The sequence below is a fragment of the Cupressus sempervirens genome, chromosome 6 (genome assembly GCF_028749045.1).
Source record: "Cupressus sempervirens isolate cs-2001-9-10 chromosome 6, ASM2874904v1, whole genome shotgun sequence".
In the NCBI taxonomy this organism is placed as follows: domain Eukaryota; kingdom Viridiplantae; phylum Streptophyta; class Pinopsida; order Cupressales; family Cupressaceae; genus Cupressus; species Cupressus sempervirens.
The window spans coordinates 523,303,340-523,321,028 of NC_143123.1; positions in this window are offsets into that span (position 1 = coordinate 523,303,340).

Below are 17,689 nucleotides of genomic sequence, written 5' to 3' on the forward strand. Positions count from 1 at the left end.
ATGTGCACTTTTTATGCATAGTGAAGTAGCGAGCATCATAAATTTTAAAAGAATAGGACCATAAAATGAAGGAATGGTAGTCGAGGATTTGTGTTATGGAAAAATTTTCAGTCACGTGCACCTTGTTAGTACTATCAGGAAGGAAAAGGGACCTAGTAAAAAGTAGTCAAAAAATGGTGTTGAAATAAATGTTTTTTCTGATGCCTCACTACCTCATTATCAAAAAAAATAAGCATCTCACTGTTAGTGAAGTAGCGAGTAGTTGGTAAATAAAAAACATGATGGCCTTCAAGTTTCTCGATAATCGTAATTTCTCCAAATGGCATGGTGAGTAATAACTGTTATTGTTAGAAGTAGTTAATAAGGGCAATGGTGATTTGATTGGTTTTTATTCTTTTGGCATCAAGTTTTGTTAAAGTCACCAGAGCTCGCTACCTCACTATCAAAATTTTTTGGCATCTCGCCGTTAGCGACATAGTGAGGTGCCATGAAATGAACACATGGTGGGACCTCAAGCAACGTGGAAAGGTGACTAAGATTAAAGAAAGGTTTTGTTTGTTGCTAGTAGTGCAAAATTTCCTATGTCATTAGTGCCCCAAACCTACACCCCATTCATAAAGCATATAAGGGATTCCAGTCATCAGATCAAACTTGAATCAATGATCCTCACGATCTCGCTATGAAAAGTTGTGAGTTGTGTACTCTATGTGACATAGTGAGTATGGGACCCACCACTCTTCAGGGTACTTTGTGTAGTTTCTTTAGCTTTGATTTGATCTCAGATCGATGGATGTCATTATCTCGCCATGAAAAGTTACTCAGAGGATATGTATAGCGAGGTAGTGAATAAAGGCCCACCACTATTTTTCTAAGCAATGCAGTAATGTGTCATCCACAAGATCAAGATTGAATCAATGGCTGTCATTGCTTCACTATGGCAAGGTGCTCGTTCTTTATGTATAGGAAGTAGCAACATATCGACACATGTCCTTAGTTGCTAGTGGGTCCAGACAAAAATGCCACCAAAGAAGGAGCTGTGTACATCGTTAGTTCTCATTGGATTGATTGGCCAACTTGTCAAGTGGAATGCCAAGTTGTCTTTTTTTGCACCCCTTGATCGTAGGATTTTTAAAGATCGATGGCACAAATTTAAATGTAAAAGGTGGTGCCACTCTATGTATTAATTAGACATGAAAGCTTTGTGTGTGAGGAAAAACAGAGTATAATACAGAAGATTTTCTGATTTCCACCTTATGCGAACAAAGATTTCAAACCTTTTTTAAGCATAACAATTACTGAGAAGATCATTCTGAAATTGGTAAGATTGTGAGACAACTAGTTTGCGTAGAAATTGTAAAAATGCAAAGAGAATGAGAGAAAAATTCAAGTAAGTAGTTACACTATCATCTCTATAAGTTTTTCAGTTCTGCAAAGCATAATCCAAGATGCCTCTGAAGAAGGAATTTTCAGGTCAGGAAAATTATTTGGATAGCAACGTACATGATGATTTTCTTGAGTCACTTCCTGAGTCTACTATTGAAATAGTACAAGTTAAGAAGTTGACCTCATTAAACCCTAGGTTGAGGATAGCAGATGGATTGTTTGATAAGAGTAATTAGGTCCAAGATGCTCATATCTTGCAAACTAGTTTAAATTAGTTCAAGAAATGGTTTGCAGAAAGGAAACTGTTTGCCCCACGTGCCAATATATGGAATTTTGACCTAGGAAAGTTAGTGGTCCCCAATGTTTTTATGGATTATGATCTCCTTGAGGCCATGACAAAGAACTATGATCAAGCCACTAGGGTAGTGAGAAGAATAGATGGTGAAATTCTAATCACCATTAGTCTAGAAGAGATTAGAGAAGTTTTTCATTTGGGACCTCTCACTAACTATCATATGTACATTAATTTGACAGATTTGGAAAAAGAATATATGTCTAAGAAGGATACAGTCAAACAAGGTGCACTGAAGGCCCACATTGGCAGAATTGGAACCCTACCAACAATAACATCATCCTCTAAAAAACCTTTCAAGAAAACATGCTTCAATGCCAAGGTAGTAGAGATATAAAGGACCTTGTGTAGAGTTTTTGGAGAGGGTGAAGAAGATTTTATCCCTATGAGTTTCATGTATATGATTACTCAAATCTCCTCTTTTGGTGTGGAAATAATTTTTGATTTTGCTTTTTACTTGGCTGATGAGATTCATAGTGGATTGCTTGGGATTGCTAAGTGCAAAGTGGAGAAGGCTTAGCGCCATTACTCTCTGTTGATGCATATGTTTCTGTTTAAGAGGGTTACATAGTTTGGTAAAGAAATGGTTTTAATCATAGAACAAGAAGGGGAAGCATTTCCAGTTCAATTATGGAGTGAAAATATGACTGGGGAAGTAGAAAATGCTAGTTTTGTTAGATTTGACAGGTACTTCACCTCCAAACTAAGGTGCCTTGTATTAAGTGACAATCCTAGGATCCCTAAGGCACTAATGCACCTTGTTACACCTATGGATAAACCCCATAATTTGAAGGTTTCACATAATTGGGGAGATATCATCCCATATTCAGTTTCAACTATTATCATAATTTATGGATTCAAAGAGACACCCCATGTACTACCTTACCATGTGCCCCTAAATGTAGGAGTAGCTGAATTCTTGTGGCAGTTGGGAGGAGTAGAAGAAGCTTTTTTGCACAAAAGGGGGACAGGATCAATTTTTCCCACTTGCATAGTAGCCCACTAGTTTGTGATGACCAAGGAAGGATGGGTTTCCCTTTACAATTTTTGGATCAGTATAAGATGGCTGTATCTCACCCTCATTTTTGTGATGCAGAGGCTTTCTTTAATTTTGTTGTTAGGCATAGGATCAAGCTTCATCCAATGGAGCATGAATTTTATTTCCCTGAAGATGTAATAAGGAATGAGTACTCTCTACAAGAGCAAGAAACTCTTACTGACTTTGACAACAATGAATAATTCATGAAATTCTCTTATTGTCAAGGTAAGTAAGATCAGCAAGATTAATGAAATATTATTTCTTTTCATTCATTACCTCCATTATTTTAGGGAATGCATTCATAAGCTTATTAACTTTATATGTAGTAGTTACAACATTACTTAGGGAGCTATAATCTTCATCAAAATGATTAATAAAATTCAAAAATTTTGAATAGACTAATCTTACTCTTGCTCTTACTGACTTTGACAATAAGATAATTCATTTGCAAAGAATAATAGTTGGCTACTTAGATAAGTACAAGAACCAAATGTTTAGTTTGTTTCCTTGTGCCCTAGATAAGAAAGATAATTTGAAAAGTAAAGATGAATGGGCTAAGGAGCTGGATGATTTATTTTGTTTAAGAATGAATGAAGTTATCAATGAAATAGGGCATGCATGGTTGGCCACAAAAAATGAAGAAATAGTGAAAGCCCAAATATTATTTGATTCTTTGAAACAAAATTTTGTTACTATTAATAATGAGGCTGAGTATGTGCTCAAGGGGTAGAGTGATATTTTGCAATTCAATTCACAAGATGATACATTGTTGGATAAGTGGATGGTAGAAATAGCTCCTGAGGAATAGTTTGAGGAAATAGAAATTGATAGTGATGAGGTGCAGGGGGATGAAATCCAAATCATTGACACTGTCACTACATAAGGCCAACAAGAAGAAGAAGACAAGAATGATCAATCACTTTCAATTGTAGGCCTAGGCCCATAGGACACTAACACAACTAAAGAAGAGGGAAAAGTAGAAGTTACTCCAATCGTACAAGATAAAAATGGTGAAAACCCACAGGTGGAGACTAACGTGCAATCATCATAAAAAGCTTCATCATTGGCTAGCTTAGCAGTTGCATACATGGAGCAATTAGAATAGCAGCCAAATCAACAACAATAGAGGATGTGACAGAAGTAGACCCACCAAAAGGAATGTTTTGATCTAGACAACTTCTATTACCCACTTTTTTGTCATTTTGTGATAAGTGTGTGTAAATATCTCTTGTAAAGGACACCTATCAATTTCTCTTAGCCTGAAGCTTGTTGCATCTCATATTATATAAGTGAGATTCCAAGGCTAAAGGATGGTCTGATTTCTAATGCTGTTAGTGATACTTAGTTTGTTTTCGGTCTGAGTAATTTGAACAACCTTTATGATGTATTTTCTTTGTTAGTTTGTGGGAATACATTAATATAGGATGACCTTTGTGTTTCTTCCTATGGTTATTTTGAGTTTGTTGCAAAATGTATACAATTTTTAAAGAAAATGAATACAAATTATGAGCTATCCCCATATTAGTTCTTTCTAAATTTTGTCTCCTTTGGGTTACTTAGTTATCTTGGTGTTGAATGAGTAAAAAAAAATTGTGCAATTGAATGCAATTCTTCAGGTTGTATATCTATTCACCATTGCTATTAGTTTAATGAATTGAGTAAATGCTTTGATGAATTGGATGAGGTTGCTGTAGTAGTGAGAAGGATATTCAAAATGATGGATTCCAATAAGAACTATTGATAATATTTGTTGTAATGCAAAAAATTATATCTATAGATTTGTAGTAGACTCGGAACCCTAATGGATTAGGCACTAGTCAAGATTGATTCAGCTGGAAGAGAAATATGTCATAAATGGGTTTCAAATGAAGAATTATAATCTTTTATTTCTTGAAGATCTTCAAATTTGGTTGATACTTGTTTGCATGGAATGTTTTAGCTTTAGTTAGCCACTATTGTTGAGAATGTGTGCAAATCTATAGAAGAATTTTTGCCAAATTTGTTATATGGGATGTATTTATCAAAATGTTAGAATTATGCATGTATTTGAGGATTTGAGATGAGAATCAGAATGAAACTAAAATAATTCTCATACAATTTTTTCTAGTCTTGAATCATCCTTGGGTATACTCACCCTGGTTTTGCAGAGCTTAAAGAGTAGAAAACCATTCTTGGTTTTGTTGAAGTTGGATCCAAATGGTTTGCACATATAATTGTTAATAGGAATTGGCTATCCTTATGTTGTGTGAGTGATATCATTTTGGTATTGAGCATTCTTTTTCTTAGTAGTTTTAAAACTCCAACATACATAATACTGACACAAATTAAAATTATTATAAAAACTTGTCAATTGAAAAGTATCTAAGATGCACTAACTATGTTTGGAAATTGATCTTCTAAGGGCCATAACTTAGAGCATGTGAGGGATCTTAGTGTTTTGTAAAATGATACATTTTGATGATTCCAAGATTTACAATAACCTCTCTTAGTTTGAAGAGATCATATTGCATTTGAATTTGGCACAACGATCTCACCTGATGTAAAAAATTGAAGTGTAACTCAATTTATTGGTGCATCATTGCATAACTTTAAAAATTTTGATTGTGGCATTAAATTATCATTTCCATTAGCTTTGGATGGGTGGGTGAACCTTAGTAACACCCTTGCTCTAACCATGGAGACCTAGAATATTCATGACCACCCAACATTGAAGCATCTAAAAGGTGCAATAAGTGCATTTGGTGATCAATCTTAAGAGGATCATAACTCAGATCTTGTGAGCTCTATCAATGACCAATAAAATGATATAGGATGGTGATGTTATGTATAAAAAACCTTTCTTAATTTAGAGAGAACACATTCTATTTGAATTTGGCACAACCATCTTGGTCGATGCAAAAACTTGTAGTGTACCTTAGTTCATTGGTGCATCATTGCATAACTTTCAAACCATTGATCATGGCATAAAATTGTTAGTGTCATTAGCTCTATATGGGTAGGTGAAACTTAGTGACATGCTTGTTCTATCCATGAATCCCCTAGATCCATTTGTGAGCACCCGACACTTAAGTGTCCCTAAGGTGCACTAAGTATGTTTGGAGATTGATATTTCAAGGGTCATAACTCAGAGCTTGTTAGGGGTACCAATTCTCTATCAAATGCTATAGTTAATTGATGCCAAGTTCTACAATAAGATCTCTTAGTTTATAGAGATCATATTCCATTTTAATTTGGCACAACGATCTTGCATGATGTCAAAACTTGTAGTGTACCTCAATTTATTGGTGCATCACTGTGTAACTTTCTAATCACTGATTTTGGAATAAAATCATGAACACTCTTAGGTTTGTTTGGATGGGTGGGTAAACCCTAGTGACACCCTTACTCTATCCATAGAGCCTCTAGAATTTTTGTGACCACCCAACACCAAAGTGTCCCCAAGGTGCACTAAGTGCATTTGGAGATTAATTTTTTGACAGTTGTAACTTGGAGCTCATGAGGGATATCAATATTCTATCAAATACTATAGTTTGGTGATGCCTAGGTCTACAATAAACTCTATTAGTTTAGAGAGAACACATTCCATTTGAATTTGGCACAGTGATCTTGTTCGATGCGAAAATTTGTAGTGTACCTCAGTTCATTGGTGCATCACTACATAATTTTCAAACCACTAATCATTTCATCAAATTTCCAAAACCATTAGTTGATGGGCGGATGAACTCTAGTGACACCCTTTTTTTGAGCACAAAGAGCATAGAACATTTGTGACCACCCAATGCCAAAGTGTCCCTAAGGTACACTAAGTGCATGGATATCAATACTTTGTCAAATAATATAGTTTGGTGATGCCTAGGTCTACAATAAACTCTCTTAGTTCAGAGAGAACACATTCCATTTGAATGGCACAATGATCTCACCCAATGCCAAAACTTAAAGTGTACCTTAGTTCATTGGTGCATTACTACATAACTTTCAAATCACTAATCATGTCATCAAATTTCTAGAAGCATTAGTTGATGGGTGGATGAACTCTAGTGACACCCTTTTTCTAAGCATAGAGAGCATAAAATGTTCATGACGACCCAATGCCAAAGTGTCCCTAAGGTACAATATGTGCATTTTGAAATTAATCTTCTAAGGGTCATAACTTAGATCTTGAGAGGGCTATTAGTAAAATGTAAAATTTTATAATAAAATGATGTTGAGGTCTACAATAAATCTCTTAGTTTAGAGAGATGACATTCCATTTGAATTGGGCACAACGATCTTGCCCAGTACCAAAATTTGTAGTGTACCTTAGTTCATAGGTGCATTACGACATGACTTTTAAACCACTGATCATGGCATCATATTATTAATATCATTATCTCTAGATTGGGAAATTAACCCTAATGATACCCTTTTTTTTACCACAAAAATCCTAGAACATTCACAACCACCTGACATCAAAGCATCCCCAAGGTGCACTAAGTACGTTTGGAGATTGATCTTTTGAGGGTTGTAAATTGGAGCTCGTGAGGGATATTAGTGATTGTAGAATCAAATTATCAGCCTTTTAGCTCCAGATGGGTGGATGAACCCCAGTGACACCCATATTCCAACCATGGAGGGCCTAGAACATTCGTGACCACCCAACATTGAAGCATTCCCAAGGTGCACTAAGTGTGATTGAAGATTGATCTTCAAAGGGTCATAACTTAGAGCTTGTGAGGGATATCAATATTTTTTTAAATGATACAATTTGGTGATGTTGAGATATATAATAATTTGTCTTAGTTTAGAGATATCATACTTTGTTTGAATTTGGAACAATGATCTCGCCTGATGCCAAAACTTGTAGTGTACCTCCGTTCATTGGTACATCACTGCATAACTTTCAAACCATTGATCATGGAACCAAATTGTTAGTGATATTAACTATGGATGGGCAAGTGAACCCTAGTGATACCCCTCTTGTGACCACAAAGAGCCTAGAACATTCATGATCAACCGATACTAAGGCATCCCTAAGGTGCACTAAGTGCATTTAGAGATTGATCTTTAAAGGGTCATAACTTAGAGCTCACGATGACTATCAGTTCTCTATTAAATGATACAAGACAATGATGTTGAGGTATAAAAAAACCTCTCTCAATTTGGAGAGATCAAATTATTTTTGAATTTGGAACAACAATCTCTCCTGATGCCAAAACTTGCAGTGTACCTTAGTTCATTAGTGCATCACTATGTAACTTTAGACCATTAATTATGACATCAAACTATCAGTTTCATTAGCTCTAGATGCATAGGTGAACCCTAGTGATACCCATATTGCATCCATGAAGATCCTAGAACATGCATGACCACCCAACATCAAAGCATCCCCAAGTTGCACTCAGTGCTTTGGAGATCGATCTTCTTAGGGTTGTAACTCAAAGCTCATGAAAGATATCAATGCTTTAAAAAATGCTATAGGATGACGATGATGAGGTCTAAAAAAATTTCTCACTTTAGAGAGATCACATTTTGTTTGAATTTAGCACAACCATCTCCCCCAATGCCAAAACTTGTAGTGTACCTTAGTTCATTGGTGCATCACTACGTAACTTTCAAACCATTGATTATGACATTGAATCATTAGTTTTTTTAGGCTTGGATGGGTGGGTGAACCCTAGTGACCCCCCTTTTTTGACCATGAAGCCCCTAGTACATTTATGACCTCTCAACATCGAAGTGTCACCAAGGTACACTAAGTGCATTTGGAGATTGATCTTTCAAGGGTTGTAACTAGGAGCTCATAAGAGCTATTAGTGCTTTTCCAAATTTTATAGGAAGGTGAACATAAGATGCACAAAAAAATATCTCAGTATAGAGAGAACACATTTTTTTTGAATTTGGCATAGCCATCTTTCCCATTGCCAAAACTTGTAGTGTACCTAAGTTCATTGGTGCATCACTACATAACTTTCAAATCATTGATCATGGCACCGAATTACCAACACCATTTGCTCCAAATAGACTGGTCAACCCTAGTGGCATCCCTATTTTGACTGCATAGCCCCTATAACATTCATGACCACTACATACCAAAGTGTCCCCTAAGGTGCACTAAGCACAATTTGAGGGGTATGTTATACCAACATGAAATTGACTTGAAGGAGGACCCTATTTAATGATTGGAACATTTAGTTCATACCTAATAGATTCTATTTAAACTTTGTTTGAGTTGTAGAAATATTTTGGAATGAGTGGATTGAAGAGGCCTTAATTTTGTAAGGGTTTGGTGAGGATTTTAATCCAAATTTGGGGCTTTAATAGTAGATGGGATATTAAGACCAACTGGTTGTGGATTTGGATAATTGGAGACATCTTAAGGGACTATTTTGAGGTTTCAAGATTTGGGAGACAATATGGTGTAGGAGCACCTAGGAACTTGAAATGTTTAGGAAATATTTAGATTGTAGGTGGTTTTAGCCAACCACCAGGAAATAAGGACTAGTATAAAGTACCAAGTGTGGTAGGGAGTCATTGTGATTAGGTTGTTAGGTGTGTGTGTAGTTGGAGTCAATAAGTTGTCCATTTAGTGGCAAATTGCACAATGTTGCCCATATTGGTCAAACATGGTAAAAGTTAACCAAGAGTGTCAAAATGGTAGAAAATGTGTAAAATGAGATTGTATAGTGTATTTAAACTTAACTGCACCCTAGCTGATTAAATTGATTACATGGAGCAAGAAAATGTAAAATCTTGCAATGTTGCTCATGACAACTTGACAAAAGGTTGCAAAATCCAAAAAGATTAGATAAGGGAGAGGAATATTTAGTTTTAACACATGTACAAGGCCTATAAAACACCTTTTCAAACCTAGGACAACAATTGGCATTCACTCTGTACAAACATTATGTTTGAAGGAAAGAGCAAAGTTACAACAATTAGTTATAGTCATGATTTTAAACCCTTGATCCACACTTTAATGGATTGAATAGGGTACTATATTTATATGGTTGAATAACCTTTTTGAATCTAGTTTTGAGTTTACAAGCTCAATTGATTTGATAGGTGTTTTGTAAATTCTTTCATATTGCCTCATTCATTATTTAGTAAGTAGTTAGAGGCATAGAAATAACTCTTTCTTGATTTCCAATGGTTGAGCTTCTATGGCTACTTGGAATTAAGAAGAGAACTATATATACTTTGTACATTTTAATTTTGGAGGCTTTAGGAGGTCATTTTCTATTTTTGCAAGCATACCCTAGGTGGATTTGTTGCACCCAACTAGGTGTTCAATGTTGTTGTAGAGCTTGAAAGTTAGAATGGATGGATTGGTTAGTGCCAATCAAGAGTGTGGATGTGTAGAATATTGATTATAGGTTCTTTGGTCAAAGTTTGGAGGTTAGAAGAATGCATATGATTGTCCATTGTATACAATTCCTCACTAATATTTTTCAAACCCTTAAAATCCTTGAAAATAGGGGTATTTGGCTATAGTATTGTGCAAACAATTTGGGGATATAAGACCCATTAAATCTTGAAGGTCATGCAAAAGAGTGTTAGAATATACGATTGGTTTGGAAACTTGTTAAGAAGTTTTAGGAGTTATTTCTCAAAATCCCTATTAGGAGACTTAATTGGGGGCTCTAGGGATACAAGGTCTAATTAGGAGGTTTGGTGAGATCAGTAAGAAACCTAAGGACTGAACCACCAAAATGATACTAGAATCTATGGAATTGACCAAGAAAGAAGTCTTGACATGAAATCTTAATAGGAGGAGAACTCTAGATGGCTAGATAGGATATTTTACTCAAAGTAAATAGTTAGGAAGTGTTGAGAGTAGTGTGGTGATTCAAATTGATTGGTAAGGAACATAAGGTGAAGGGAAATAGAGAAGGATTTCCCATAGTACAAGGTGAATAAGAATACCCTAAGAGGCTTATAGAGAAGCCTAGGAGTGTCCTAGTAGGTGATCTAGGAATATGTAGTGATCATGCAACATCACAATATTTCATAAATTTAATTTGGAAAAACACTCATATAATCAAACATTGGGGGTCCTAGTATGGAAAAAAAGTTAAACATCACTTCAAATTAAACATATGATATAATTTCAAAATAAAAATTAGATTAAATTTTGATACTAGAGATTGATAATTTTTTTTTCACAAATTAGTACATTTGAATCAAATATACTAAACATAATCAAAATGAATGATATTCCTACATAAACATGATGAATACACATGATGTATAATAAACTGAATAGTTATATAATAAATTAAAATGTATATCCATTTGCAGATAAATGACACAAATATATATCAAAATACATGTATCTATAGATAAATTATGCACACACACACACACACATATATATATGTATGTATGTATGTATGTATGTATGTATGTATGTATATGTATGTTTGTATATATATGTATGTATGTATATATATATATATATATATTTATATATATGTATATGTATATATACATACATATATATATGTATATGTATATATACATATACATATATGTATATGTATATATACATACATATATATATATGTATATGTATATATACATATACATATATGTATATGTATACATATATATATACATATACATATATATAGATATATACACACACACACACACACATATACAAAATATAGCTAATCACACCATCCAAAATTGTATAATATAAAAGTTTTTCTATGCAATGTGGCATATGCCATCTCAAAATTTCTCATGAAATATCTCTAAACAACTATACTATCTTATGCTACTGGTGGATCATCAAAATGCAACCTCTTTGCTACACTATGTGGATCAGTTCCTCCTACATAAACAAAAAAGGAAAACTCAAATCTAGACTACTAAATTTATATGATTCTACATATCTAAAATTAATAAACTCAAATGCATAATGATCATTTTTTAATGAATACTTATAGTTTCAAACTTCCATTATTAACCTTTCTCTTCGATCTCCTACAGTGGTCAGGAGTCCTCTCATATGTCCTCACCAATGCAAGAACCTTGCTGGTTTTTTCCTATATATGTTCAAGTTTATTTGTCATGAGATGGACCTATGACTTAAATTTTAAAATTATAATTGATAGCATACTAAATTTATAAAATATAATCAAGAACTCAAACTAAAACTTACATCTATTGACCATTCCTTTGGAAGTATCAGTTGTGCCAACAAAGATACATAACTCTGACATCATGCCTCCTGGGCACTAGGTGTTTCATACAAGATACAAAAAAAAATGTTTTTACTATCATGGAAATCATTGGCCACTCCTTGTACAATAAATGAAGTAATTAAATTTTATTAGAATAAATAAGCTACAAAGTATGGATCTATATTTAATCACTTTAAAAACATCTAATTACCTTTCCCTTGTCAATGCATTGTGGCTCACCCCCCACACTATGTCCCCTACTGAAAGGTGATACCCATAACAAAAAAGAAATATGAGAAACCATGTATGTTCTAGTATCAAATATAAAAGAAATGAGAACATAATATAATGTATCGTAGATGTCTCAAGGCCAAATTAAATAGCTAAGAGTGTGAGATTATCAACTTGTTTGAGATTGTCCTTAGTCATCAAGTGAAGATGAATGAAGATTATATACATGTGTAAGATGTGTAGTTGTTAGAAATACTTGACTATAAAGATTAATTTTAAATCAATTATGTTGTAACAAAGAAAAACATACACTTATCGACACAAAAGGATCCTATGGCTTTGTATGCCCCTCCTCTCTCATGTCAGGGTCTACAATCTCTATAATTGTGTGTGTTGTATCCTCCTTGAAAATTAAATTGATACTCAAAATGATCACTAATGGGACCTAGACATAAATTATTACACATTATGAAAGTATGGGGCACACAAACATTTGATGTGCTTATCCATGATGAACTCACACCAACATCATCAACATGGAGAGGCAACACTAACCTAGCAAGGGAGGTCAATAGGATTTTCAATATATGGTAGCTCTTATAGTCTAAGAGCTAGCCTCTACAATGATATTAGGATGTTGCACTAGAGGAGGGGGGGACATTAGAAAGGGGTGTTAAAAACTAAGGTCCACCAAGATAACTGGTGGGGGAGGGGGGTGTGAATCAATTATTTGATCGATACAATTATTATTAACTTTATTAATTCTCAAACATGTAATCAATATAAACAAAAACTATAAGAAGATAAACATACATGATAACACCAGATATGTTAACTAGAGAAACTATTGATTAGAGGGAAAACCTTAGTGGGGATGGTACCCACAAGATGATGTACTCACTATTACATTTGAACCAAATTATGATGGTAGGCCATCACAATTGTGATGGCTACCCATTGCCCAAGCAAAAAAATCACGAATTGGCCCTGGTTGGATGGGCATCAAAATTTTGTTGTCACAAATTGTGATAGTGAGAGTGCTTGACATAATAGTGATAGAAAAAACTATCATAACTTGGAAGAGTGGACAAGAGTTCATCTTCATGATGTTGCCATTGTGATAGTATTCTATCATTATTATAGCATCATAAGCTTCCACTTTGTCATTGTAATTGAGATGATTATGCGACAACTATGTTGTGGATGTGATGTCCATCTATTGGAATAGGCTATCAGAATTGTGATGAGTAGTTGAATTATTTTAAAAAAATGTTTCTTGTAATGCCTAGGCTACTTCTACTATCAGAGAGGCTTCAAGCTCTATCTCACATAGAGATATGTCTTAGAGTTCTCTTTCTAGAAGGGGCTAGGTGGCATGGACAAATGTGACATTGAAAGGACACCTTCAATTAAAAGAAATGTGGTTACAAAACTAGGTCATTGTGGTTTAAGTGAGTTAGTTGAAATTAATAAGAATCCTACCCATAAATTTGTACTATAGTCTATTTTGGGAGAAGATTACCCATGTGAAGTTGCAAAGTGTCACAAATTCCATAGATATAGACTCCAACTTGTTTGCAAAGTAAGCTCAAGAGCATATTGGATGTTTTCCTATTGAGGAGGAAAGCCTAATTAAGGAGGAGAATATGAATTGTCATACTTCAATGAATACAACTTGAACATGATTTAGCACATTGACTAAGAAAAATGCTCTTAGTACCAAGAATATTTTGACAAACTCAACAAAACATAATTCACCCATAGCTACTCCAATTGGAAGTTTCTTTAAAAGGATCATCACCAGCTCCACAAAAAAAATACAAGATCTATTAAAAAGAATTCTTTGGAGAGCCCCAAATTCAATTCTAAAAATATTGTAGGGTAGGATTCTATAAAGGAAAAAACTAAGTGAGTTGCAAAACAAATATGGCTCATTAGTTAGAAAGAAGGATTCAAAAACACCCAATGTAAGAAGTGGTAGTAGCTTTACAAGCTAGATTTTACCAAGGACAAGTCAGAAACAAAACAACATATTATGCAATGTGAAATCATTTATTCCATTAGTTCAAAAAAAACAAGTAGTGTCATCAGTTATGATAGGTAAATTTTTGTTATATTTTGAAAAAATAGTTTGTGTTTATCATATGCTTTCACTCTTTTTAATGTATTGAACAAAACATATTTTCCATTATTTTTTGACTTCTCTTAGTGTAACATAGATTCCTTTGAATCACTTAAATTCCCTCATTTGAAATAATTTTCTCATCTATATTTGAGCTTTATGTGATAGTAATATCCTACATCAATGACTTATCACCATTTCTAGTTTTGTTTACACTATCACTTCATTTTGTAACTAGGAAAATCATTGTTTTTCTCATTCTTTGGTTGTTCTCTCCATTGTTGCTCATAGTCTTCCATGGGTTGTGAATATGATCACAACATTATCACTATTCATTTTAACACTTCATTTTATCATCTATTAGTCATGTAAATAACTCTTTTAAATGTGGCACGAGACTTTTGTGCCAAGTACTTGCTCTGCTAGCCTCAAATATAGGACTAGACTTTTACAATTGGAGCAATGGCTAGAGATCTAGGGTTAGCTATGGTGAGTAGGAAAGTAGGAGTTCAAATTTCAAATGGGAATGGAAATGGTGTAGGTCCTTTTGGTGAAGGAGATCAAGGACATAAGTTTTTGGATACTATGAATGGGAGGGATCTTGATGGAGATGGGACGATTGAGGACCCAGGGTGGTTCCAAATAGGAGGTCTCCAAAAATATTCCTACCTGAAAGTGGTCAAGTTTGTTTGGCATTAATCTAATAGGTAAGTCATCTTTTCCTCTGGTTAAGAATATTATCCATCCGAACTAGGTACATTTATTCTAGAGATTCTAGATCAAATTATTGATAAGAATATTTCTAGAATGGATTAAACTCTTATGGGGAGGTTTTTAGGAGCCAGACCAAATATAAAGGTGATCCATTACCTTGTTAGAAGAAAATGGGCCTTGAAAGGTTAGGTGGACATTGTGGCTATGTCTAAAGTATTCTTATCTTTTAGCTTCTCATGTGAGGAAGATAAAAGTGAAATCCTATGCAACAGTCCATAGATTATGGGTAAGCACACCTTTATTTTGCAAAAAGGGTCCTCAAATGTAAATACTCATGATGAATCAATGGTTCAAGCTCCTATTTGCATTAGACTTCCAGGTATGCCTTTGGAGTTTTGGGTGGAGGATGCTTTTCAAGGTATTGCTTACACTTTTGGTGAACTTCTATCCATGGACCTAGTCATAATTGCTAGAAGGAGATTAACCTATGCCAAAATCTGTGTAGGGTTTTTTCAAGGAGTTGATATGCCAAGGTTATTTCACTCAAATCTAAACTAGGAGTATGGTAGCAGAATATTGAGTATGAATCCATCCCCTTTGCTTGCTTTCATTGTAAAAAAATTAGGGCATTAGGCAAATAAATGCCTAACTTTAATTTGATTCTAGAAAAAATCTAAGAAAATATGGGTTTGTAAAAGAAGTAAAGATATGATAGGTGTTGAGAAAATTGATACTGTGATAGGGCATCTTCAATAAGGGGCGAGCAATGAAAAGGTGATTTTAGAGTCTATAGCCTATGATTAGGTGGGTTTTTCAAATTTGACTCCTATTGAAGAAATGGAGAATCAAGAACAAATACCTCTGGATCACATTTAGGTTGATGAGGTTGTAACTTCGATGCCAAAGGATAGCCTTGTTTATAAGGGTAGGACCATTAAGGGGGTAGAAGTAGAGGATGGTGAATTTAGATTGAAGAGGTCTTAGAAGATGGTAGTATTTCCTCTACTAATAGTAAGGATTCAAATTCGTTTGATACTCAAGATTGTATTATTTTGGCAAAGGAAACTCATGTCAAGAAGAAGCCCCTTATAGAAGCATTATCTATAGATGGCAACCAAAAGTGGGGTGATGTTGAAAATATTTCTAAAGCCTTGGTGGGTGAGGAGGAAGACTCTAAAGTAGCTTGGAATCCAATAGGGGCCAAGAAGCTATTAAGATTGAAAAAGGAGGAGAATTCCTTTAAAAAGAACAAAGGGAATGCTTTGATGATCAAGAAAATGATGAGCAATAAGATAGGGGATATTACACATATCAACACTCCAAATGGAAAGAGTACTAAAAAGGGAGATATCAAGAGTAAAAAAGCCAGGGATAGTTGTCTACTTTTCACTCTAGTTTATGTCATAGAATATTAGAGGATTAAATAATCCTTACAAGCAAGATATGGTTCTTCTACAAGAAACTAAAATGTTAAAAGATAAAGTTGAAGGTCTATTGGTGTTTAAAAGTGGTAAGATTATTGGGAGAGACTTTGATGGAGTTTTAGGGGGCATGGTAGTTCTTTGGAATGATAGATATATTTCTAGAGAACTTATATCTTAGAATAGGAATATGATGAATATCATATTTCTAATACAAAGGATGACACTTCTTGGGTTTTAACTAACATTTATGCCCCCAACTCTAAATGCGGTAGGAAAGCACTTTAGGATGCTCTCACTAATCAAAGGAACAATTTTGTAGATGAAAATTGGATTATTATGGGGGGTTTCAATACACCTTTGAAAGAGAATGAGAAGAAGGGAAGAAATTAGACTAATTTGAACAATATATTGGAGTTGATGGAGTTTATTGATAGTCATATTTTGCATGACATTGACTATCCCTTCAGATTTGATATGTGGAGTCTCCATCTTGGACTGTAAGACCTTATTAAAGAATGGTGGGATATTCATGTGGAGGGAACATATATGTTTAAAGTAGCTATAAAGTTGAGAAATATTAAAAAATAAATTAAAAGATAGAATATGGAGGCCTTTTGGGAACATCTTTGACAACAAAAGGAGGAAGATTTGAAAATGATTGAAATGCATGATATAATTACAAAGGAAGAGATGTATTTTAAGTTAGGGGGATTATAATACTAAATATTTTCATATAACTACTTTGAAGCATATAATAGTAAACAAGATTTCTAGGCTTAATGTTCATGGGGTTCCTACTGATGATGATGAAGCTATCAAAAGAGAAGCCATGAAATTTTTTAGTAACCTACTAGAAAATGATCCCAATCTAGATAAGGATAAGAAAAAGGTGTTTCTAAAATGTATCCCAAATTGAATTACTAATGATCAAAATTAAAAACTTACTACTATCCCCAACAATGAAGAAATTACAAGGGTAATTTTTTCCTTTGAAGGATAACAAGCTCTTAGTCTAGATGGTTTCTCTTTCCTCTTTTTTCCTAAGTACTAGCACATCATTCAAGAGGATATCTTTAATGGGGTGAAAGAGTTCTTTGGGTCTAGAAAACTCCTAAAGAGATTGAATGGTACCTTTCTAGCTTTGATTCCCAAAAAACCTAGGGCTGATTGTTTGTATCATTTCAGACCAATTAGTATTTGTAACTCTTTTTACAAGGTTATTTCCAAAGTTCTTATTCTTAGAATTTTATCTATTCT